The 24,368-nt window shown below is 40.0% G+C and overlaps 1 protein-coding gene across 1 annotated transcript in view; it reads left to right on the top strand.

Moving 5' to 3' along the window:
- GALNT10 (polypeptide N-acetylgalactosaminyltransferase 10) overlaps positions 1-24,368 on the top strand; it is a 2,012,282-nt gene that overhangs the window by 1,824,293 nt on the left and 163,621 nt on the right. The window lies entirely within an intron of this gene.

Below are 24,368 nucleotides of genomic sequence, written 5' to 3'. Positions count from 1 at the left end.
CCAGGTAGATAGTAATCTCTCCTTTGACAATCATATTGCCAAAGTAGTTAGGAAATCCTTCTATGTGGCCCATCTAATTACTAAAGGGTTTGCATCTAGAAATAAAGAGGTTATAGTGCCCCTCTACTCGTCACTCATCAGACCCATCATAGAGTACAATGCCCCATTTGGGATGTACCTCACAAGACACTTTCAACAGCTGGAAAGACCACAAAAGTACCTCACCAAAAGTATTACTGGCCTCAAACATATGTCCTATGCAGCCCGACTGGAAAAACTCCAGCTGTACTCAGTTGCATATCGCTTACTCAGAGGTGATCTCTGCCTGACTTACAAAGCCATGTCCAACTCAGAATTGATGGACATGCTCCACCTAAAGAAATCCAAATCACTGCAAGCCACTCGCTCTAGTGAGCTAAACCTCACCACAACAATAAATAGAACATGCTGGAGGGATAGATTCCTTTCACAGAGACTCCCCATGCTTTGGAACAAAATTCCTAACTACATTAGTCAGAGCCCCTCACTAACACTCTTCAAGAGAAACCTTGACGAGTGGATGGGTAACAGAAAATACACCCCTGGGATCACTTCATTGGCTCTTCTTGACAGAGGCTCAGTTAATTAATCAATGGGGAGGTGAAAACTGACACACTCTGGCTAGGCTTATAAATGCCCTTGGGCAGATAGCCTAGTACCTACCTATGAACCTATATACATCTGACATCTGGAAAACAACTTATATTATCCCATTGCATAAAGGTGGTAATTCAATGGATTTTTCTAATTGCAGACTCGTTTCCATCCCAGTGCTACTATCACAAATCTTGGAAAAATGTATCTACATCCAGCTCACTAACCACCTTACTAACTACAACCTTCTATTCAACATTCAGCATGGCTTTCATCCTAGTCACAACCACCTTACTAACTACAACCTTCTATTCAACATTCAGCATGGCTTTCATCCTAGTCACAGCAGTACAATAGCTCTACTTAACTTCACCAACAACATTCATCATATCGGAAATAAAGGTAACATAATTTCATCTCTGTTCATTTAACGCCTTGGGCACAGCATCACATCAAAAACTCTTCACAGAACTCTCATCCCTTATCTGGGAAACGGATGTGAGATGACACAACAGTAAAAAACAAAGTAACAAAATTATAATCCCTTGAATCACTACCAGACTTATTCAAACTGTGATTATATATACACTAATAAATGAATATCCTATCTGTCAAGTTCTACCTACAAATTACATAAACACAAGAAAGCACCCAACAACTGTTGTCATCCACTACTTAGGCTGATTGTTCCTGACTGCTGCTGTGTACTTTGTAATTGAAGACTTTGAGAAATGCTGAAATCTGAAGTGACACCTCTGTGAAACTAGGCTAACTGATACTGGTAGAATATGCCACTAGGTACTTAAGTGCCCCTAGATTGGCAAGTGCATTTAGTGTGTCTGCTTAAAGCTGTACACAACTAGGTATGTGATAGCCCCATGGTCAGTTGCCCACTATTGCTTCTGTGCTGCTATGTGTATCACATACATTAAGAACCTCACCATGAAGCTACTGATGATCTTTCGCATCCAGTCTGTTATCCTCAAATAAGACAGGACTAATGCAAATATAAATGCAGACAGACATAAATGTTTAATGATCTGCAGAGATGTTTTGTCTATGTGGCCACATACCTATAAATAAAAAAATACTCGGCTCATTTGCACCTGTTAGAAAATAAGCTGACTCACTGTAACACTAAATAAAAACATGAAATCCATAAGCAAAATATCTGGAAAATCCTATCCACATGTTAATAACTGCCTCCCCATACCAAAGTTAAACTTGTAAACTAACATATAATACCGATACTATAAGACATTACATTACATACTCATAAAACACTGCAACAAAAGTACACCAATTCCATAATCATTCCCATTGCTTTCTCAATAAGTGTACAAGGTACAGCAGCTGAAGTTAGTGATACAATTAAGTTTGACAATCTCTCAACAGTAAAAAAAGCTACACATACCTGTAATATCTAGCAGCTGTTTGAAAGTATCTGCTTGACTCTGTTTTTGGTAGCCATTGGAGTGATCTTCTCAAACATCGATCCAGCATGCATATAAGAAAGCATGGCCATCACCCCAGTACATAACTCAAAAGGGCCATGCCCCCATTTCACAATACCAACACAGACCATTCTTCAAAAATAGTAACATAGAGGGACAGCACTACACTCCAACTTTTCACTCTGACTGTGGTGTTTCAAATGAGGCAAAAATCCTGAAGGAAATTCAAAACCTGCCTTACCACCTACAAAGTCATATCCCATCAATAATGGTTTTTGTATAATTTCTCATACACTGAAATTACAATCCTGTCAGAGTTAAATATTCATAGCAAGGAATTTTCATACATAGATATTGAACCTCTGTCTCCACTGTCTCATTAAGGAGAATGGGGACATTTTCACATGTTTTCATTGCATCTCCAAAGTGAAAGAATTTTTCACCTCCACTCCCTCCTACTGTGGCATTCTTTTAGAAATGAATAGTTTTGTTTTAATTGAAACTTAAGAGATTAGCGAAGTAGCACATAGCAGAGAATGATGAAACCAAGTCTACAGTAAATTACTTACATCTGACATACTGTGGCTTTCCTTACCATGCAGTATAAATTTTTTGTAGCAAATCTCACATTATTATTTTAGAGTTTATTTAGGTAAATGTAAAATGTTAGTCAACTAGTCAATGTAAGCAATTTTGTGAGCAGATTGAGATGATATTTTTTATAACATTTTTAAGTGGTCCTAACTATTAGCACTGGTGGAATAGACTGACAGACAGCTTTAACAGCAATTTGTAGACAAGCATATTTTCACTAAGAATACACACACACACACACACATTTATCCACATATGCAGACACATAAACATATAAACACACACACTTGATGTAATATTACATATATACATACATATGCATGCACAGACATAGATACACACCCATATGTACATATATAAATATTCACATATGGACACACATATGCATACAAATGTATTTATCTATATATACAGACACATACGTATCTGTGTGTGTGTGTGTGTGTGTATGTATGTACATTACATGTACATATGCACACACATACATAAATACACACATGCATATCTATACATATATTTATTATGCATATACAAACACAGACCCACATGAACTTATACACATACATGTATGTACACACATATGCCAACACACACACGTGTGTGTGTGTATATATACATATATATTTATATATGTATATGTGTGTATATATATATATATATATATATATATATATATATATATATATATATATATATACACACACACACACACACTTACATACAAGGCTTTCAGTCTGTCCACATAAGTCATGTATTGGAGGGTCTGAATTTTCTTGGTGAGAAACCTCTGTGGTCTGTCCAGCTGTTGCAGGTATCTGGTGAAGTCCATGAAAAAGGGAGCATTGTTGTCTGTTAGTGGTCTGATGAGGGTCGAGTACAGGGGAGTTAGGAGTTATAACACCCTTAGTTTTGGATGTGATGCCTTTACTTATGAGATGCACAATGTAGAAGGCTTTATTTACCACGATGGATACATGATGATTGATGTTTAGGTTGCTATCAACACATGTTCCCAAATCTCATACCACTGGGTTTGATCTTGGGGGTGCTGTCAATATTGTAATTTGCAGGGACTTCCTCATTGACAGAGGGGATAATAATGCACTTTTTTGCATTTAGTTTTAGTCCATGGCTTTTGCAAAAATAATTTGTCTGTGTTAGCCCCTTTTGTAATATGTTAACATTGTTGGGGGACTCGATTATTGTACCCAGTTTGCAATCATCAGTGAAGCTTGGTAAGCCACAGGCCATCTACCTCCACCTGGACTTTTGAGAAATAGATTCCAAACATTAGAGGGCCCAGCACAGATCCCTGTGGTACACCACTGGCAACTGGTCTACTGGCAGAGGTAGAATTTCCAAATTTGACAGTATGCTTTCTGCTGGTGAGCCAGTTGGCTAGCCATCTACTAATGTATGTGTTAATCCCCAGCTTTTAATGTGTCCAAGTCTTCTGGATTTCTAATATCATGATGGGAATGGACCCCATTCCTAAGTCAAAGTATGATTAAAGTTCATTAAATTATTACTGTTTCAGTCTCTGATGTTAGCCAGGAGTGCTCTTCACAGCACCTGCAATGTGCCTAGTAATGACTCCTTATGCAAGTCATATGGTGTTACATGTATCAATAACATTTCTAAATACACTTATAAATTCCTTTTTATAAGACCCACTGCTCCTACTACTATTGGGACTGTCTGTGTATCCTCCTTCCACATTGCCCTCATTTCTGCCTACAAATCCTAGCATTTTATGACTTTGAGTCTCTCTGTACTCAAGACACTGTAGTCACTGGGTGTAGCAATTTCAATCAATGTTTCTTTGGTCTTTTTTTTCATGGACTACTGTATCTGGTTTTCTCACATCTATTTTTTGAACTGTTGGTAACGGGTGATCCCATGTGATATAAACGTCATCATTTTCTATAATGCTTTGTGGCTCATGTTTCCAATGTTTTTCAGCTACATCAATGTTATAATGTTTGCACAATCTCCAGTGCAATAATCTTGCCACATTATTATGCCTTTTAGTATATTGTCCAGCCATTAGTATATCATAACCAGCAACAAGATGTGTGACTGTTTCCAATTTTGTTTTACAGAACCTGCATTTGTCTGTTTCTCCCACTTGTTCAATAGACTTTGTAAACCAACATGTATGTAGTCCACGATTTTGGGCTGCCAATATTAACCTTTCATCTTTTGGTTTAAATTCACCTCTCCTTAACCATTGCTGTGTTCTATCCTGATCAACATGTGGTTGTTCCAAGAGTTTTCTGTACTTGGATTATATTTATGCATTTTCCACTTTTCTTGCCTTCTCTTCCGATCCTTCAACTTATATTCTTTCTTTTGTTTTTTGGCACATATGGTTGCTGCCTGATTTTAATCTGCTTCTGGTTTGATTTCCATTCTTGCATGACACCAATATGCTTCTGCTGAACTAAGCAGGGAAATCATCTTAGACTTATTCTCCTGATGTTTTAAAACTTTCACCACTTTTGGGTCTTGTGAGGTCAGCAGATGTATATGCATCCTATGACTGCAGATCTGCACATGTAATCAATTTCGAGGAGGCCCATAACTCCTTTAGAATGGAGAATATATAGTCTTGGTATACACTGATTTTTATAAATCATTTGATAAGCATGAAGCATTCTTCTTGTTTTCCTGTCCAACTGATCCAACACCTTTTGGGGTCTAATCCCTAGCTGGGAAAGTTTCTCAGTGATACCCAAGTGGTGGATTGTGTCAAAGGCCTTGGGTAAGTCTAGATAGCTGGTATGTACCGTTATGCTTTCATCCAGGGCTTTGGTAATATTCTAAAAGAACTCCACCAGGTTTAATACACATGATCTACCCTTAGCAAAGCCAAATTTGGTCAGGTCAAGAGTTTGAAGGCCCCCTATGTCCTTGATGATAAGGTCCATGATGATTCTTTCCATGGCCTTTCAAATAAGGCTGGTAAGGCTTATCAGTCCATAGTTCCCAGGGTCAGTTGATGGACCCCCTTTGTGCAAGGGGATTACTGTTGCTGTTCTCCACTATGTTGGAATAAAGCCAGTGCTCACGCTGTGGTTAAACAGATTGCCACATGGTTCCACTAGGTCTTGATTTAGATTGTTTAGTAAGCAGCCTGGGATGTTATCTAGTTCTAAAGACGCTGTGTTTTTTGGCCTTGGAGAGTGTGGATATGAGCTACTCTTTTGAGATACTAGGTAGAGGACTAGTGCCAGGTATGTTTGAGGTATGGCTGGTGGGGACAGTGCACCAAATCGATCACCTAGCAAGTTGGCAATTTCCTCAGGTTCAGTATGAGTTGTGTCATCCACTATAAGTTCAGCACATAGCCGGGCATTCTCTTTTAAATTTCAGACATAGCTAGAGTGCCTTACGAATATCCTTAGCTAGTGATTATAATTTAGCATTGTAACTAGATTTAGAGGGCTTTACAAGATATCTGATTTGCTTGTTCAAGATGTGGAGGGTATTCTTCCTCTGCTGAGTAAGTTCCATCTTGTACTTGGATGTCAGTTTCTTCATTTTGTTATATAACGTATTTCTAATTGATGTCAACCAGGGTGGCTTGTTTTTTGGGAGGACCTGCTTTTGATCCAGCCAGGTACAGCCAAGTCTATATGTTGTTTAGGTGGTTATACAGGGCTTTTATGTACTCCTTTGTGTAGGAGTCATTGTTAGCTGTGTTAGCAGGAGGGTTGAAACTTTTTATACCATTGCTTAGTAGGTTGTAATTTGCTTTTGAGAAATTTTTCAGTTTTTTTGCTCTGTGGATATGTCGAGGCCTGATTATTACTTCAAATGAGACAGATTTATGGCCTGGCCTTACCAGGGATGGCAACACACAGGGAGTAGTGCAGTGACACCCTCATGTTGGTGAGTACTAACTCTAGGGCATTTTAGCCCCTTGTGAGGGAGCAGACTAACTGTTCCAGGGCATTTGTATTGACGAAGTCTGGGAACCTCAGGGTGAGTATGGTTGTGCTTGTGTATGTCGCCCAGTCGATGGAAATATAGTTGAAATCTCCCATGACCAAAGTATTTGGCTGTATAATGAATGACTCTAGCAAGTGCAGGTAAGTGGTCTGTTTCTCTTGGTTTGCGGTAGGGGACCTGTAGCTAGCAATGATGTAGTAGGGTGTTTTGCCTATAGTAAGTTGGACCTGGAGTAGCTCAAGAGAGTTGTACTGTTTAACCAGTCTGGAGGTGTATTTGGCTTTAATGAAGATGAATACACCTCCACAACTGGTTCTTTCATGTTCTCTTGGGGTATGAATGTGTGGAAGGCATTGTAGCCTTGCATGGCCGGAGTGCTCCCTGTGGCCTTAACCATGTCTCAGTGACTGCACAGACATCAGCATCTTCCAAGGTGAGGAGTGCTTCCAGTAGTAAAATTTCCTGTTTAGGCTCCTAGCATTAAGCATAACCTTGAGTTTGTCATAAGTGGATTTTTTACATCAGAAGTTTTGTTGTTTTGACATTGCCTATAAAAAGGATAAAAAGGCACTAAGAGAGAAGCAAGCATCTTTGCCATTATTCAAAAGCCTAGAGAAGACAGGTGAAGACCATCTCTGGCAAAGCAGCGTGGTCTGTCAACCATGTCTTCCCAGGTTGAAAGGTACTGGATCCCTCTAGACTGACACCAGAAGATAAGTCAATTGTTGAAGTCAATAATTTTTTGTCTATATTGTGCCATCATTATGGATGAAGGTAGAATGCTGCTTAGGGCTGGGGACATACCTGCCTGGGACACATAATCTGAGAGTTCAGTCGTTCCTCTCTTCATATAGTCCAGAGAGGTATGTTTCAAATTATTCACCCCATGTACTATGACAGAGTCATAATGGTAATTGTTGTTGAGTGACTTGAGTGTGTGTGTGATTTGATGGATTATGACACCTGATAGGCAGCTGACCATGAACTTATCTGCAGGGTCAGCCTTAGGTCAAGTGGTGCCCTAGGCAAAAGGGCTCCACAGCACACACCCCCACACCACCTGGTGCCCCCATCCTGGTCTACTTACACCATGCAGATTACTGGAAAAGCACCCCTGCTAGAGCGGTGCCTAGGCAACCACCTAGTTGGCCTATGCCTAAAGCCGACTATGCTTATCCTTATTCATGCTGGTGAGGGGGGCATATGTGTGCCTCACTATAGAGTTGCCTATGACCAGGAAATTCGATTTATTTAGGTGTTTAGCCTTAGGGGCTTATTTCTTGAGACACTGGGGTGTGTGTGTGTGTTAACATGTGTAGTGGATTCTATTTACTGTGCAGTGTGTGCAAGTGGTTTGCACTTGGGAGGTCTCTGATCTTTTGGTAGGATTCTATTGAGTACCTCCATGTATATTGGTTTATGTGTTGTAACCTTGTTTAGTGTGTGTGTGTGTGTGTGTGTGTGTGTGTGTGTGTGTGTGTGTGTGTGTGTGTGTGTGTGTGTGTGTGTGTGTGCTGAAAATCTGTTTGATGTGCAGTTTGTTGTTATGTGAGAGAATTGATTCCAAATTCATAGCGTAATTACATCTCTCACATATTGTATTTGTTTATTTTAGGAGTAAGTGGTTGTCAGTATACATGAGGCAATTACTACATTGCCTCAGGATGCCCATGTCAATCAGGCTGGACAGAAAAATGGTTGGAAACTGACCATTCATTATGGTAGGTTTTTACCATAACTACTATTGGAGTATTGGGCTAGTTTAACCAAATTTTGCTATACGATTAACAAAGGGGCTTATTCCATTGAAGGCTAGGGGTGAAAAATCTATGGCAACGCTTCTCAGTGTGCAGCTGAGTTGTCTGCAATGCAGCAGGGAAACCTTGAAAGGTTCCACTAGCAGATGTCTAGGGGAAAATTGCCTTTCAAGGCATTTGTGTCTGTACAGGGCAGTGCTAAACTACCAATAGGAAAGCACACATTAAGCTTTCCTCCAGTAATCTCTAACTCAGATAAGACTCACATAACATTTCTGCCACAAGGGTGCAGACCGGGCCCTCCTAATGTGAGATGGCTTGAATAGTGCTCAAGTGTTACAATAGAGTCTAGATTCAGCAAATCTGAATCTAGTCTATGCTATGTACTAGTTATTTAAAGCAACAGAACACCTTTTTTTCATAGTTTTTCCTTGTCTGCATAAGCACTTCTCTAACACCAAAGAGAATATTTCTCCCAACAACCTCTTCAGTAGTTTGTCCATGCATGTCCAAGCACTTCTCTGACACCAAGTGAATCATTTCCTCTAAGACCTTTTCACTAGTATGTCCATGTCTGCACAAGCACTTCACTGACATCAAATTAAAGATTTCCCTAGTGACCCCTACCATAGTTTATCCATGTATCCACAGACACTTCAATGACATCAGGTGAAACACTTCCACCAAAGTCCCAATACAAGGTCTTCACTGACACGCAATGAAGCATTTTCCCCTCCAAAACCCCTTCTGTACTTTGTCCATGTACACCCTAGCATGTCACTGTCACCAAATTAAACATTTCTCCCAGTAGTTTGTCCTTCTCTGCACAAGCATTTTTCTGACATCAAATGGAATATTCCCCCAATACTCCCATCAGTAGACTGTTTTTGTGTGCACTAGCACTTCACTGAGACCAAATGAAAGATTTCCCCACTGACCCCAGCAGCAATTTGCCTGTGTATGCCCAAACACTTCACTGATGCCAAATGCAACATTTCCCCAAATTATCCCTTCAGTAGTTCAATCCATGTATGCAAAAGCACTTCCTTGCTATGAAATGAAACATTTCTGCCAGGGATCACTACACAAGTCTTCACTGACACCAAATGAAACACTTCTCCAACAATCCCTTCAGTAGTTTGTCCATGTATGCCCAAGCACTTTGCTGACATGGAATGAAACATTCCATACATTTATGTGTTCTTTCATTCACCTTCCTGATTGCATTAAATTATATTCCTTTTATGCTACTGCACCACTTGTTAGTGAGTTTTAAATTTGTCGTTTTGAACATTATTCCAGTAAACAATGAAATAAAAAGTATGAACCAATACTCTTAATACTGCCCATTTCAGAACATTTCAACAACAAAAGGCCACTCAGACGTCTGTCATTACAATCTACCAATTATCAGTCAATATGCCCAATCCCTGCAGAAGTAAAAGTCATCTGAATAATTCCACATTACAGGGATCTGAAACTAATGAAGATGTTGCTGCCGGCAAACAGCCTTATATTTAATATGTGTTTCATCTACAAATTCAGTGTCTGCTGCCCTTGAATAGTAAATTGCCTATGTTACATTAAAAAACTAATAAATTCATAAGCTGGTAGTATTGCAATAGGGAATGGAGGACAAGCTGATAACAGGTTTATAGTGACTAAGTATCTCATCCAAAGGATGACACATTCAGGTGTGCAGCACCCCTCCTCATATCTCCTCCAAAGAAGGACACATTCAGGAGTGCACTACCCCCCCTTCAAGTACAACACAGTACATGTATATGGTATGGGAGTAGAACCCATAGTCTTCTGCATCAAAAGCAAGCATGCTACATGTTGTGCTACTAACACTGCTTCCAAATACTCTAGCACAAACAGTGACAACCATTTGATAAATAAAACAGTTACACATTGAAAACAGACTTAGCATGAGCAACAGTAAACTTCTCTCTCCTTGTAGCTTACAATTCCTTCAAAATGCATTGAAACTCACAATTCCTTGAAAATGCACTAAAGCTTGCGCTTCCCTGAAAATGCATTGAAACACATGTTTTGAGTTGTATGGTATGTGATGAAAAGGATTCAGGCTCTTGTTTCCTATAACTGAGGTACAGGGTTTAAGCCTGACTAAAATAAGTAACCTGCCATCTCCAGCTAGTTAATTTTACACACACACACACACACACACACACACACACACACACACACACACACACACACACACACACACACACACCTTACCAATTGAATGTCCATCTGTTTGTATTCCACAGAATGTCTTGCATGTTTAAATTCTGCACGTGAAAATGAAGCAAATGTCTGAAGTAGCAACAATGTATGTCATTACACACAAGAACATCTTGAAGAAGCAACAGCAGGCATGCATCTGTGCATGCACAGATACAAGGGGTATTTTTAAAAAAGAATGGCCTTGAAGAAGACATGTATTTTTTTTAATTAAAAATTTTTTTTTTTTTAATTAAAAAGTAAATGTTGTGACAACCAAACACCCCCCCCCTCAGCTATCGGGCCTTTCCCAGCCAGCGGGTCTTAGGCAACTGCCTAGGTCACCTAGTGATGGATCTGACTCGGGTTCCCTTACCTTAATAGCTGGAAGTACACTTTATGCCAAGAAATGGAAACTGGCTAGGCTTAAAATGGCCTGCAAGGGCAGCCAGCCTATTACTTACCTATGAAGTTATGAGACACCTTCTCCAGAAAATTTCATTAGAAAAATCATGCAGAGTTCAACAGATAAATCCGTGCACATGCAGAGTATTGACATAGGTCAAAATGGTCGGCACTGAAGACAAAATCCTTACAAAATGGACCAACTTTATAAGAGTTAACAACTTGCTCATGCTGGCAATACTGTGTAGGACATTCACTATCTGCTTTGTATTTATTATTTATTTATTTATTTGCTATTTTGTGACTGGATAAGGTGTGCTGGTCACGTGACCCTTCTCAGCTAAAACCCACGCTCAGAGGATCAAGTAGATTACAGATCAATACAGCAACAGTAATGCATATAATGTGCAGAATTCTAGAAGATAAACTAGCAATGAAAGCTAGCACAAAAATAATGCATTCATCACAGCAATTCTAACTACTATCATGGAAGCAAGTACTCCTGCAAATTACAACATCAATAGCAAACTCCCTAAGAGTAGACTCTGAGGTGAGAGATCTAGATGCAGAGAAAGATAGTAGCCTGAACTTTGACCGCCATATGTCCACTGTGGTGACAAAGTCCTTTTAATATGGCACAACTTCTAAATTAATGCATGGCATCCAGATCCAAGGAAATTATAGTCCTTCTGTACTCAGCCCTCATTAGTCCAATAATTGAGTACAGTGTGCCATTTGCCATGTACTTCCCTAGGCACTTACAGCAACTGGAGTCACCTCTTAGGTTTCTCACAAAGAAAATACAGGGTGTAAACAACATTGCCAACATACTGGCTGACAGGTTCAGTGCAAACTTCTCCCCACCCTCCCCGCCTAAAGAAGAGATATCTATACCAAATGATTGTAGCCCCCCAAACATCTCCAACGCTCAGGTGAGAATTGCTGTCTCCAAGGCAAAGAACACAGCATCCATGGGACCTGATGGTGTCCCCGGCTGTGTGCTCCATGAACTCAATGAGCAATTAAACCCACAGTTAGGACAGCTGTTTAATCTTAGTCTCACCTCCGGATCGCATCCAGGAGTGGCGCACAGCGACTGTGGTCCCACTCCACAAAGGCGGTGCCTCCACCGACCCTGGAAATTACTGTCCCATTAGCTTGACAAGCCTGATCTGCAAAGCCATGGAAAGGATCATAATGGATCTCATAAATAAAGACATAGGGAATTTGCAGACTTTGGATCCAACCCAGTTTGGCTTTGTCAAAGGCAGATCATGCCTTTTAAACTTGGTTGACTTTTGAAACAGTCACCAAGGCCATTGATGAGGGAAAGGCAGTCCATACAGCCTACCTAGACCTGGCGAAGGCTTTGATACAATACCCACTCGGGTATCATTGAAAAACTCATCAACTTAAATGTAAACCCATACATTACAAGATGGGTTGCAAACTGGCTGAGTGACAGAACCCACAGGGTCAGAGTTGCTGGCGCCATGTCAGACTCTAAGCCTGTCACAAGTGGTGTCCCACAGGGCTCAGTCCTGGGCCCACTCTTGTTTGGCATCTACTTTTCTGAAGTACAAGCAAACACAGGAGGGTTATGGCTGACAAAGTTCGCAGATGACTGCAAACTGGGCGCCGTAGTTGAGAACACATCCGACACAGACATCCTTCAGAAGGGTCTCACAGAAATGGATAACTGGTGCCAGAGCCATGGCCTCAAGTTAAATGCCAAGAAATGCATAGTCATACCCTTCTGGAAAAATAAGGTTACCCCTAGCTACCATATAGGTGGCAATCCCCTGAACACAGAAGAAGTTAAGGACCTGGGAACCCAGGTTGACAGTAGCCTTTCATTCGACACTCATATTGCTAAAGTAGTTAGGAAGACCTTCTACATTGCCCACCTTATCATGAAGAGATTCACATCTAGATCAAGGGAGGTCATGGTCTCCCTATACTCATCACTCATCAGACCAATGATCGAGTACAATGCCCCATTCGGAATGTATCTGACCCGACACTTGCAGCAGCTGGAGAGGCCACAAAAGTTCCTCACCAAAAGGATAAAGGGTCTCAAAAATCTGTCTTATGCTGCACGACTGAAAGAACTCCAGTTATATTCAGTTGCATCGCTTGCTCAGAGGTGACCTATGCCTGACATACAAGGCCATTTCAAACCCAGATTTGATGAATATGCTTCATCTCAAAAATCTAGATTCCTCAGAGCCACAAGGGCGGGTGACTTAAACCTCGACACGGTTATTAATAGGACGTGCTGGAGGGATAGATTCATCACTCAAAGACTCCCTATGCTGTGGAACAAAATCCCGGTTTATGTGAGGCAGAGCACCTCGCTGGCCTTGTTCAAGAGGAATCTTGACCAATGGATGGGAGATCGCAGATACACCCCAGGGGTTACCTCAGTGTCACTGCTCGACAGAGGCACAGCTAAATAATGGGCATAGTTTCTCCAAACTAAGGGGTGGCGTAAGCCACAAAAAACTATGGGCTAGGCTTATAAATGCCCTCGGGCAGATAGCCTAGTATAAACCTATGAACCTATGAACCTATGAAGAATGCAGCTAGACTAAAAGCCCTTTCCTTTTACTCCGTCTCCTACCGACTGTTAAGGGGTGACCTATGCCTGACCTACAAGGCACTCACAGATCCAGCCCTGATGGAGCTACTACACATCCACAAGTCAAACAGCATGAGGGTCACCTGATCTAGGGATCTACACCTACTCAAGCCACTCAAGCAAAACCTGCTGGAGAAACAGATGTGTCTTAGAGATTGCCCCTTCTTGGGAATAAGCTTCCTATTCACATTAAGCCGAGCTCTTCCCTGTCCCTCTTAAAACACAATTTGGATCAATGGATGGAGAATTGCAAATTCACACCTGGGGTAGTGCCTATGCCTCTTATGGATAGGGGCAATCTGTAAGATGTACAATGCACAGGCACAAATCCATGCCATCCTCTTGTCCTAGGGGCCATATATTGGGCAGAATTGGGTTATATTGGCTAAGCTTGTAAGGGCCCTTAAGCCATTAGTGCAGTAATTTTCTATGAATCTATGAAGATACAATGGACTTAGAGGTGTAAGTTATTTGATGTGTTAAGAGTAAACAAAAAAACTCACCAGTAAATGTACTTTTTTCAATATGACCATTTTAATCTAGCATTAAGGAAAATTAGAAAATAGTTTGTGGCAAAACTTTTCAGTTTAATATTTACCATGTGCCTCTTATTTGGTTATTCACATAGCTAAATAAAGTCACATGGTAACATTACCAGTACTTTTTAGCATAGTACAACCACAGTACAGGAATATTTAAAAGCACTACTATACTGAAGTAGATTGCCTGTAAGCAGGGGATGCCCTCACTTGATTCTTAGAAAATATGTGATTTTTTGATGACTGATGTTCCAAGCATTTTATTTGTAAGATCATATTGGACATCATTTCTTTATTATGACAGTATGAGCAGTTTGCTGAATATTAATGTATAGTGCAGCACAAACACAATTCAAAGGCAGTACTGCATGTAGCTATGGCTTGCAATTGCCAGTCACCAATACCATACCTAAACCTTCGAGAAAAGTTAATGTGGTGCTTTGTTGACATATTGCCTAAATAAACAAAATACATTTCTTGCTGCTTGCCTGACCAAATAGTTTTGGTTACCTGGGTTTCTATGAAAAGCAATGTGTGGACATGAATTATATTTGAGAAAAGGCTCCCTAATGAAATGTCTGCACTTGAAATGCCAAGTGCCAACAAGCCAAAAAAAAAGACCAAAAACCAAGGAAAAGAGTGAATCTCAAAGATATCTCTTCCTCATTAAACATCTTTTTTGCAGGGAGGTAACCCACCCCCCCTCATTCCCCAAACTTATATTACCAGCTCTGAGATCACCATTCCTTGGAGAAAAGGGAATATTCCAAGAAATGGACATCTCAGACTTAGTATATTTAAGTCTACTTTTCAACCATGCAGTATCTGTGTTTCTGGACTCGCTGTAGCGGTTCTCAACATTTCAAATGGTTACCCTGAGAAACACCAAACTGTGAGGCAATGAAGGATTGAAAGTTCTATACAGAAGATGAACCATGAGATTCAACAGAAGAATTGAGTCAAACATTAGCAAAATCTTATACCACAGCCTTCCAAGTTTACACAGGAGAGTACTTATCTATCATTGTCCAATTACCATCAAATATATGTCTGCTATGTATACCCATAGGCATACAAACACAAGAAATGTCGAGTGCTGTTGCATAAAATTTAGCAATTTACATGTACAAACCACATGGGGCTAACAACACTGTTGCTTAGCTTAGCAAAAATGGAGGCTCAGGGTAGTAGACAACAGGTTTGCTGGAAGTTAAGATAAGCACATATCAGATTGGTGGGGTGTCAAGGAAAGGTGGTGATCCCTGGAATGTAATCTAAGCAAAAACAACACTTCTGGCTTCATAACTGGCTCTGGCCTCTCATTCACAGTACATCCTTACATTTCAAAGGTCTGCACACCTTACCCCAAAAATTCACATCATCATCACCTCTCCTTCCTCCCATTTTTCTTCATGGGGTCAGAGGGTATTATGTGAATTATTGCCACCTCTCTTGATTCGATGCCACTGCCCTACGTGCTTTGAGAGTAATTATAATATCTCCCTGCATTACCATATACACTCAGACTAATTCTTCAAACAGAGCTTGTAATTCATTCAAAAAACATAGTTATGTAGCCAATATCCATTGAACAAAGCATGGCTCAACAGGATTAGTCCCCTTTTACAAGAGAATTGCATACCTACATACAAATGTTTTCAAGCATGGGCATTAATGCCCTTCTAGCCTGCCAATATACCAAAACACTTGTTCCCATAATAATTGTCCAGGCTGTTCTTAAAAATATCTAAACTAGTACTTGCTTTAATGTAATTTGGTAGTATGTCCCATGCATCAGCAACTCTCTCAGAGAACCAATTAGTACACATCTCATTCCTATAGAATCTTCTACATAGGTTGTCTGATAATTCTCTAGTGCTTTTTGATAACCCCAAACATTCCCAGAGGTAGTTGTCTCTAAATGCCCTATATACCTGAATGACATCTCCTCTTAGATATCTGTAAGAGACACTGTACAAGTTCAGATATTTTAGTCTTCATAATAACTTAAATTTTCACATCCGTGGATGCCCTTGGTATATTTCTGCTGTACTTTTTCCAGTTTACTCATGCTTGTTTTCTTATAGGGTTTCCATGTTGTTATTCCATACTCACATTTGGGTCTAATGTAACTAACAAACAATGACTTCATTAGTTTTGATTTCCTAGACTTTATAAATCTTTTTATAAAACCTATAGTTCTATAACTATCATTAACCAGTTGGTTGATATGATTAGAAACTCATAGCTGAATGTACCCCTATACCCAGGTCCTTAAATGACTCTACAGTTTCAATCACTGTGTGTTGTATTAAATATTCACCCTTCAGTGTATGTCTCCCAAATCTCATATGCTTAGTTTTTGATGTATTTATCAGCATATTATTCTTCTGTGCCCAAATGGTCAGTTTATTCAAGTTATTTTGCAGAAATGCCTTATCTTGTAGCACTTGTAATCAGTTTACCCAGTTTCAGGTCATCTGCATATAGACTGTAGAACACCTCAGATGAAAGAGTTAGATCTGAAAGATACAATCTAAACAAGTAAGGGCCTAGGACAGAGCCCTGTGGGACACTCTAACTGTAACCAAGGATTTCACCTGTCCAGTTGCGGTATGATACTTGCCATGTCCTTTTTGTAAGCCATGCAGCTATCCATCTTATCGAGAGTACATCAATACCTAGTTGTACTAATTTATTGATCAGTGTTTTGTGTATGACCCTGTCAAATTCTGAAGTTAAATCTATATAAATTACATCACAGCACAATTTTTCTTTCATAGCTGTTATATTGTTATAGAACATCGTGTTACAGGTGGCAATAGATCTATTTTCAACATATGCATGCTGATGTATGGTTTCAAGTCCCAACCTATCCAGTTCTGACAATAACTTTATCTAATATTGTCTTCTCCATTATATTTCCACAACATGAAAGTAGACTTAAGGGTCTGCATGATTCTGGGTTTATCCTACTCCCCTTTCCCTTAAAGACAGGTTTAATAAAGAGCATGTCTCCAATCTTGAGGAATCTCACCATATTTATATGACTTTGTGAATAATAGATATAATGGTACTGTAATTTCTTTCTGAAGTGTTCTCAGGTCATTGTTACTAAGTCCATCTCCTCCCTGCACTTTGTTTGGATCCAGTTGGCGCAGTTCTTTTTTTATGTAATCTAATTTGATTCCAGTATCTGGGGTTACCTGGATGTCACTAGGACAACTTATCACCCTTTTTGTGGAGCCAAACTGTTTTGCATAAGATTTTGTAAATATATCTATAATCTGTTGTCTGAGAATAAATTTTAGAATCTGCACACAGTTTATCAATGTGTGTGTCTTTACTCCTTCCACATCTTATGTATCTATAAAATGGTTTCCTATTATGCCCTTACAAAAGTAATGGATGACTCTAAGGAGATTAAGTGATCTGGGGTGCAGTTAACTCAAAAAAACAAGTCCAGATACAGATTATCTTCATCAGCAGACTGTAACAGAAATAATGAAATGCAGCTGAAGGTGTCATGCTGGGAAGTCAGAACTATTACAGGAAAAGGCAGCAGGCTTGGAGGCAAAAAACAAACAAACATAAATCTGTTAATTGGTGGCTTGCCTGAATTTTCTATTGTAGATATGCTGATTGACACACGTTTAGGGTTTTCATATGCTGCTGAACAATTCTAGATATAAATAATTTTCTTTTAAAAAATACTCATCATGCACTCAGATACACTTCCTCATATTGCTTTTCAAGAACTGTTACAGCAAATAGAATTCCAAACAAGTTTAGGAACCATTTGAGTTAAGAACGACATGACCATACCTCAATTGCTTGTTAAATGCTTTATTTTAAAAACAGACTTATTCTTAAAGACGCAGCTAACTTATGGTGCCATTGCTAATGATAATAATCACCACACCTCTTTATGCTGAAGGGACCCCATATTCAAGTAATACTCAATGGACTAGATTAATTGCTTAGAATTTGTAGATGGCCTGAATTTCTTTGTTGTCTTAGACATTTTATGTACAAAAAACACTGTACATTTCATGTGATGGACTCATAGAAAAAAGTACAATAATATGCCAACCTGAAGGAAATTAATCTTAAATTGATTCAGTAGCTACAAAGTATTTACAGATCTTGATCTACAAGAAAGTCATAATTCTATGCCTGGAACAGGTTATTTTGTTTTGGGAACAGTTGAATCTGCAGAGTCATGTGCTCAGAGGAACAAACTAAGTAACAGGTCAGTGGGCTCATAAGATGTCTGGTTTTATGCACCTTTAAGCAGACAAACTAGAATGTTCTTGCCACCCTTTTCAAGCACGTAATAGTGCTCACCTTCCAGACTGAGCAAGGCCATACATGATGACCCTGGTGTAAATTTCTGTGTACCCATCCAGTTATCAGGACTAGCCTTGAAGGTAGCTAAAGTACTACGTTATATGACCAGCAGTGGCAACTTATTCCACAGGCTAGGAATATATTGAATTAGTGACCTATCTCTTCAGTGAGTCTTGCTTATTTGTTGGTGTAGATTTAAGTTCTTAATGTGGCTGTTTTTAGAGCCACTGGTTTGTGACAAAATAGGATGTCAAATAGAATTTTTTTCTTTCATGGCTGAAATAGCAAGAGCACATCACCTGACATCAATGTGTAGGATACTGGCTATAAGAAAAAGTCATGCTTGATTAGAAATGTTTGGGCCTTTCCACTTAAACAATATGCTTGTATGTATACATACCAAAGGGAGCATTATATACTGTGATTGGACTGTTACGGGAAAAGTGCAGTGGTAGGATAACTTTATTGGATCTTGAAGACACTCCTCAGGAAATTAATTGGGCCAGATAAAGTGATTTCCTGACGGTGGTGAAAATATGCTTGTTGAATAAGAGGAAGTTATCGACATAAATATGTAAGTCTTTTGTAACCATATTGGTTTGAAAAGAATTAGCATTTATAACATGAGATGGGAACAACCTTTCTGCCAGGTGCTATATGATGCACTTTTTTCATTTAGTTTGAGACCGTTTTTGCTACACTGTGTATTTTGTATATTCCAGCTCTTGCTGGAGCTGTTATGCATCAGTGAATGAGTGGATAACAGTCCCCAGTTTGCAGTCATCGGCAAACTTTGCCAACCACATTTCTGGGATATTGGCTTAGATGTCTCCGAAATAAATATCAAATATGAGAGGCCCAGAAATTATCTCTGTGGCACTCCACTAGTTAAAAATTTACATTCAGCAAGGAAGCCAGCAACTTGCAAAACTTGGGATCTGTTGGATAGCCAATTTGCAGCCCAGAAGACAGTGTAGACATTTTAGTTTGTCTAATTTTTTAATAATACCAGCATAGGGGATAGTGTCCAAAGCATTGGCCAGATTGAGATAAGTAAAGTGCATATAATGACCACTGTCCCCACCCCCTGTAACCTTTTCAAACAAATTTACCAGGTTCAGGAGACAAGACCTGCCCTTCACAAAATCAGTCATTGGGATTTAGATCAGTTAAGTTTCCCATGTCTGCAAAAATGTGTTCTGCTATGATACATTCATAGGATCATAAGATCATAGGATCATAGAAAATTACTAGGCTGTTGGCCCTGAGGCCCTTATAAGCCTAGCCAAGAGTTTAGCCCATGTTTAGACAAGTCAGCACCCAAAGCCCCTGTCCAGCAGGGACACAGGTGGAATCCCAGGGTTGCAATTTCTGTTTCCCATCCAGTTATCCAGGTTGTGTTTAAAAAGGGACAATGGGGTACTCTGCTTGACATGGAGAGGGAGTCTGTTCCATAGATTGGGGGAGTCTCTGGGCCACAAATCTGTCCCACCAACAAGCTCTATTGATATTACAGACTAGGTTGAGGTTGCGCATACGGGTTACTGGAATGGAGCTTGACTTGCAGATATGCAGTAGTCCCATCAAGGCAGGGTCTGAGATTGCTTTGTATGCCAGACAGAAGTCACCTCTGAGGAGTCTGTATGAAACTGAGTAGAGGAACAGGGCTTTTAGCCTATCTGTGTAGGGTAGATATTTGAGGGCCTAGATTCTCCTGGTGAGGAACCTCTGTGGTCTCTCCAGCGGCTGCATGTGCTTTACGAGGTACATGCTGAAGGGGACGTTGTACTCAAAAATTGGCCTTATAAGGGAAGAATACAGGGATGTTATCACCTCTTTGTCCCTGGGTGGGATCCCCTTACTTATGAGGTGGGCCATGTAGAAAGCTTTCCGTATAATGGAAGCAACATGGTGGTCAAAAGTCAGGTTGCTATCAACCTGGGTGCCCAACTCCCTCACTACTGATTACGTACTTAGGACATTGTTATTAATCTGATAATATATGGGGACATCACTCTACCCAAAGGGGATGATGATGCATTTTTTGGCATTCAGCTTGAGGCCATGTTTCTGTCACCAGTCATTTGTTTGGGTGAGACCTTCTTGGAGGATGTCCACATCACTTGGGGAATTGATGAATGTGCCCAGCTTGTGGTTATCTGCAAACCTGGTCAGCCATAGCCCACTGGTTTTGGCCTGCACCTCAGAGAAGTATATCCTGAATAACAGAGGCCCCAGTACCAATCCCTGAGGTACGCCACTAGTTACGGGTCTACTGCTTGAGATGGCTTCCTCTATTTTGATTAGGTGGACTCGATCAGTGACTCAGTTTGCTACCCATCTGGTAACATATGGATTGATGCCTAGTTGAGAGAGTTTATCTATTATGCCTGAGTGGGGAATAGTATCAAAGGCTTTGGCCAGGTCAAGGTAGGCAGTCTGCACCGTCTTCCCCTCATCCATGGCTTTGGTGATTGTCTCAAAAAAAGTCGACCAGATTTAACAGACATGACCTCCCCTTGACAAAGCCAAACTGTGTGGGGTCAAGTGTTTGGAGGTTGCCAATGCCCATGTTAATGAGGTCCATGATAGTCCATTCCATGGCCTTGCAGATTAGGCTAGTTAGGTTGATGGGTCTATAATTTCTCAGATCGGTGGATGCTCCACCTTTGTGTAAAGGAATGACAGTGGCTGTCCTCCATTCGGCTGGGACAAAGCTGGTACTCAGGCTTTGGTTGAATAGGGTGCCTAATGGTGCTGCAACTTCATGCCCGAGTTTATGTAGGATGCAGCCTGGGATGTTATTGGGTCCCATGGAGGCTGTATTTTTTGCCTTTGAGAGGGCAGTGATTACCTGTTCCCTAGAGATAAGGGGTGTGGGGCAGGTATTGGGGATGTCCTGATTTACTGTTGGGAGGGCAGAGGTGTGAAGTTTTTGCTGAATCTGTCAGCCAGTAGATTGGCTATATCTACAGCATTTGTGTATGTGGTGTCCTTGACCACCAGTTCTAAACAGATCTGGGTGCTTCCTTTAAGATTGCGAACATATGTGAAGAAGGCCTTATGATTGTCTCTAATAGATGTGGCCAATTTGGACTCGAAGTTGGCTTTAGAGGATTTCACTTGTGCTCTTATTTGCTTGTTAGGACCAAGGAGCAGCAGGTGCCCATTTGGAAGCAATCTCTCCTTAGTCCTGACAGGATAAAATCATCCTCAGCAATTTTTTCCTTTTGTTATATAGTCTATTTATTGCAGTTGTCCACCAGACAGGTTTACTGTTCCTTGCAGAGGATGATTTTATCCTGTCAGGTATTCCTGATACCATGCATCTATATAAATGCTTGCATAGTACTTTGGTGTAGATTTGGACATTGGTGTCAGTTCCTACAGAGGGGAAGGGGGCTGTGAAGCTGTTTATACCATCCCTCAGGAGGTTGCAATCAGCTTTGGAGAAGTTGTTTGTTTGACCCTAGGGGTGTGTGTGTGTGTGTGTGTGTGTGTGTGTGTGTGTGTGTGTGTGTGTGTGTGTGTGTGTGTGTGTGTGTGTGTGTGTGTGTGTGTGTGTGTGTGTGTGTGCCTCTTTAATATATATTGAAACTCCACCTCCTTCGGCTTTGCTGCCCACAGTTTGGGGTCTGAATGTATGATAGGATGAATAACCAAGTAAGGCTGGAGTGCTCTCTGCAGCTTTGAACCAGGTTTCTGTGAGTGCACAAATGTCAGCAGCTTTCAGGGTTAAGATTGCTTGCAGTGAGTGCAGTTTCTTATTTAGACTCGTAGTGTTTAGCAGCATGACCATTAATTTGCGTTTTGCTGAAATTTTTATGTTGGTAGTATCAATCTCATGACTTTTCATAAAAAAGGCACTATGGGGGAGGCAAGAGCCTTTGCCTGAAGCCCAAGTGAGACAGATGCAGGCTATCTCTAGCAAAGCATCGTGGTCTGTTGATCATATCTTTGCAGGCTGTCAGGTACTGGATCCCCCTAGAATGACACCAGAAACTAAGCCAATTGTTAAAGTCAATCATTTTCTGTTTGCATTGAGGCATCATTCTGGGTGATGGTAGAATGCCTTACTTTGCAAGTAAGGCTAGTGAGACTGATTAGTTTGTAATTACCTGGGTATGCAGAGGGATCACTCTTGTATAGCCATAGTGTCTGTTCACCATACACCAAGAACAAACCCAGTAGATAGGCTGAGGTTGAACAGTTTAAATTGAGACTTGGATAGTGCATACTTAACACTGGTAAAATTGCAGCCTGATATGTTGTATGGTATCATGAAAGTATTATTTTAGCCTTTGACAGGGATTCTAATACTTGATTGAAGGTGATTACGGGGAAAACTTAATTCTCATTGACAGTAAGGGCACCCATGTGGGTGGATGGGTATAGTTAACAATGAATTTGCCAAAATATTAGCTATATCGTTGGGATCAGAATGGGTGATATTACTATGGATGAGCTTGGGGCAATATTGAATATTATTCCTTAATTTTCTGACATAACTGAAGAAAGATTTGCAGTATCCTTTCAAATATGTAGCAACATTCAGTTCACACTCTGCTTTACATGTTCTAATAGTGTGTTTAAGTTACTTGCTGTCATGTTTCAGTGTAGTCGAGAATGAGATTTCTTTCAGCGTTTCATTATTTTCCTTTTTTGTAGTGCAGTTTATTAATACATGAGTTCTACCAGAGAGATTTATTGCTGATTTTACAGCTATATTAACAGTGGATTGATACTGGCTTTTCTTTGCAACTCTTCAGGTGCTGGTAAAAGTCAGAGATGAATGAGCAGTCCTCTCAGTTGGGAACATTTGCAAGGAATTGAGAATTTTGCCTAGGTCTTCTCCAAGGTGTACTAAGTTTGTCTTGGAAAAGTCCCTAAGGATGGTCTCATTTGGTGGTGGGGTTGTACCACTACACCTGACAGAGAAAATGCCTGATTTGTGGTCATACTTAAAACAAACTTCAGGCTAAAGAAACGTCAGCTGCTAAAATGATAATAACTTTTATTCAACAAAAAGCTGCAAAGCTTTCGAGCATAGCTGTTCCTCAGTGCAATTCAAACAAACAATTAGCAACATAACATTTAAATAGGAATCATTAAAAATTCATGTGAAGCAACCCTCCAATCCTAAAACTGCAACAATTAAATATTTGACCATAACTTAATCACATTCATATTAAATAACTGATCATAACTTAATCACATTCATATAATATATAAGTACAAATGTATAAATACATACAAAACAACATTTCATATACGCAATATTATGATTGGAGGGTTGTGTCACATGAATTATTAATTATTGCTATTTAAATGTAATGCTGCTTATGGTTTACTAGAGTTGCACTGAGGAAGGGCTATGCCTGAAAGTTTGCTGTTTTTTGTTGAATAGAAGTTGTTATAATTTTAGCAGTTGACATTTCTTCAGCCTGAAGTTTGTTTTGGATCTACTATTGTATCTTCAAAGTTGGTTTACTGCTGCTATTGTCCTTCTTTGTTGGTGTTTTTTTATTATTCGACTTGTAGCAGGCATTAACGTTTTTGAATATGACACAACCCGTTATGGATTTGAAATCTGCAATGAATTCTAGTGGGAGAAACCACTCTGTCCTGGAGATATTGTCTGTGACTAATAATCTGTTATTAACTAGTTCAAATAATGTTGAGATGGAAGACTTGGGAGCCGTTTCTCAGTCTAGCAATGATTTAGTGAATAGTGTTGCCAATTTGGAGAAGAAGGTGCAATCGTTTAAGAAGCTCCAATGGCAACAGCTAAGCTTTGCAGCTTATTTTGAGC

This window comes from Protopterus annectens, chromosome 4.part0 (genome assembly GCF_019279795.1).
Source record: "Protopterus annectens isolate FY-2018-M chromosome 4.part0, PAN1.0, whole genome shotgun sequence".
Taxonomy (NCBI): domain Eukaryota; kingdom Metazoa; phylum Chordata; order Ceratodontiformes; family Protopteridae; genus Protopterus; species Protopterus annectens.
This window is presented reverse-complemented; position numbering and strand designations above follow the sequence as displayed.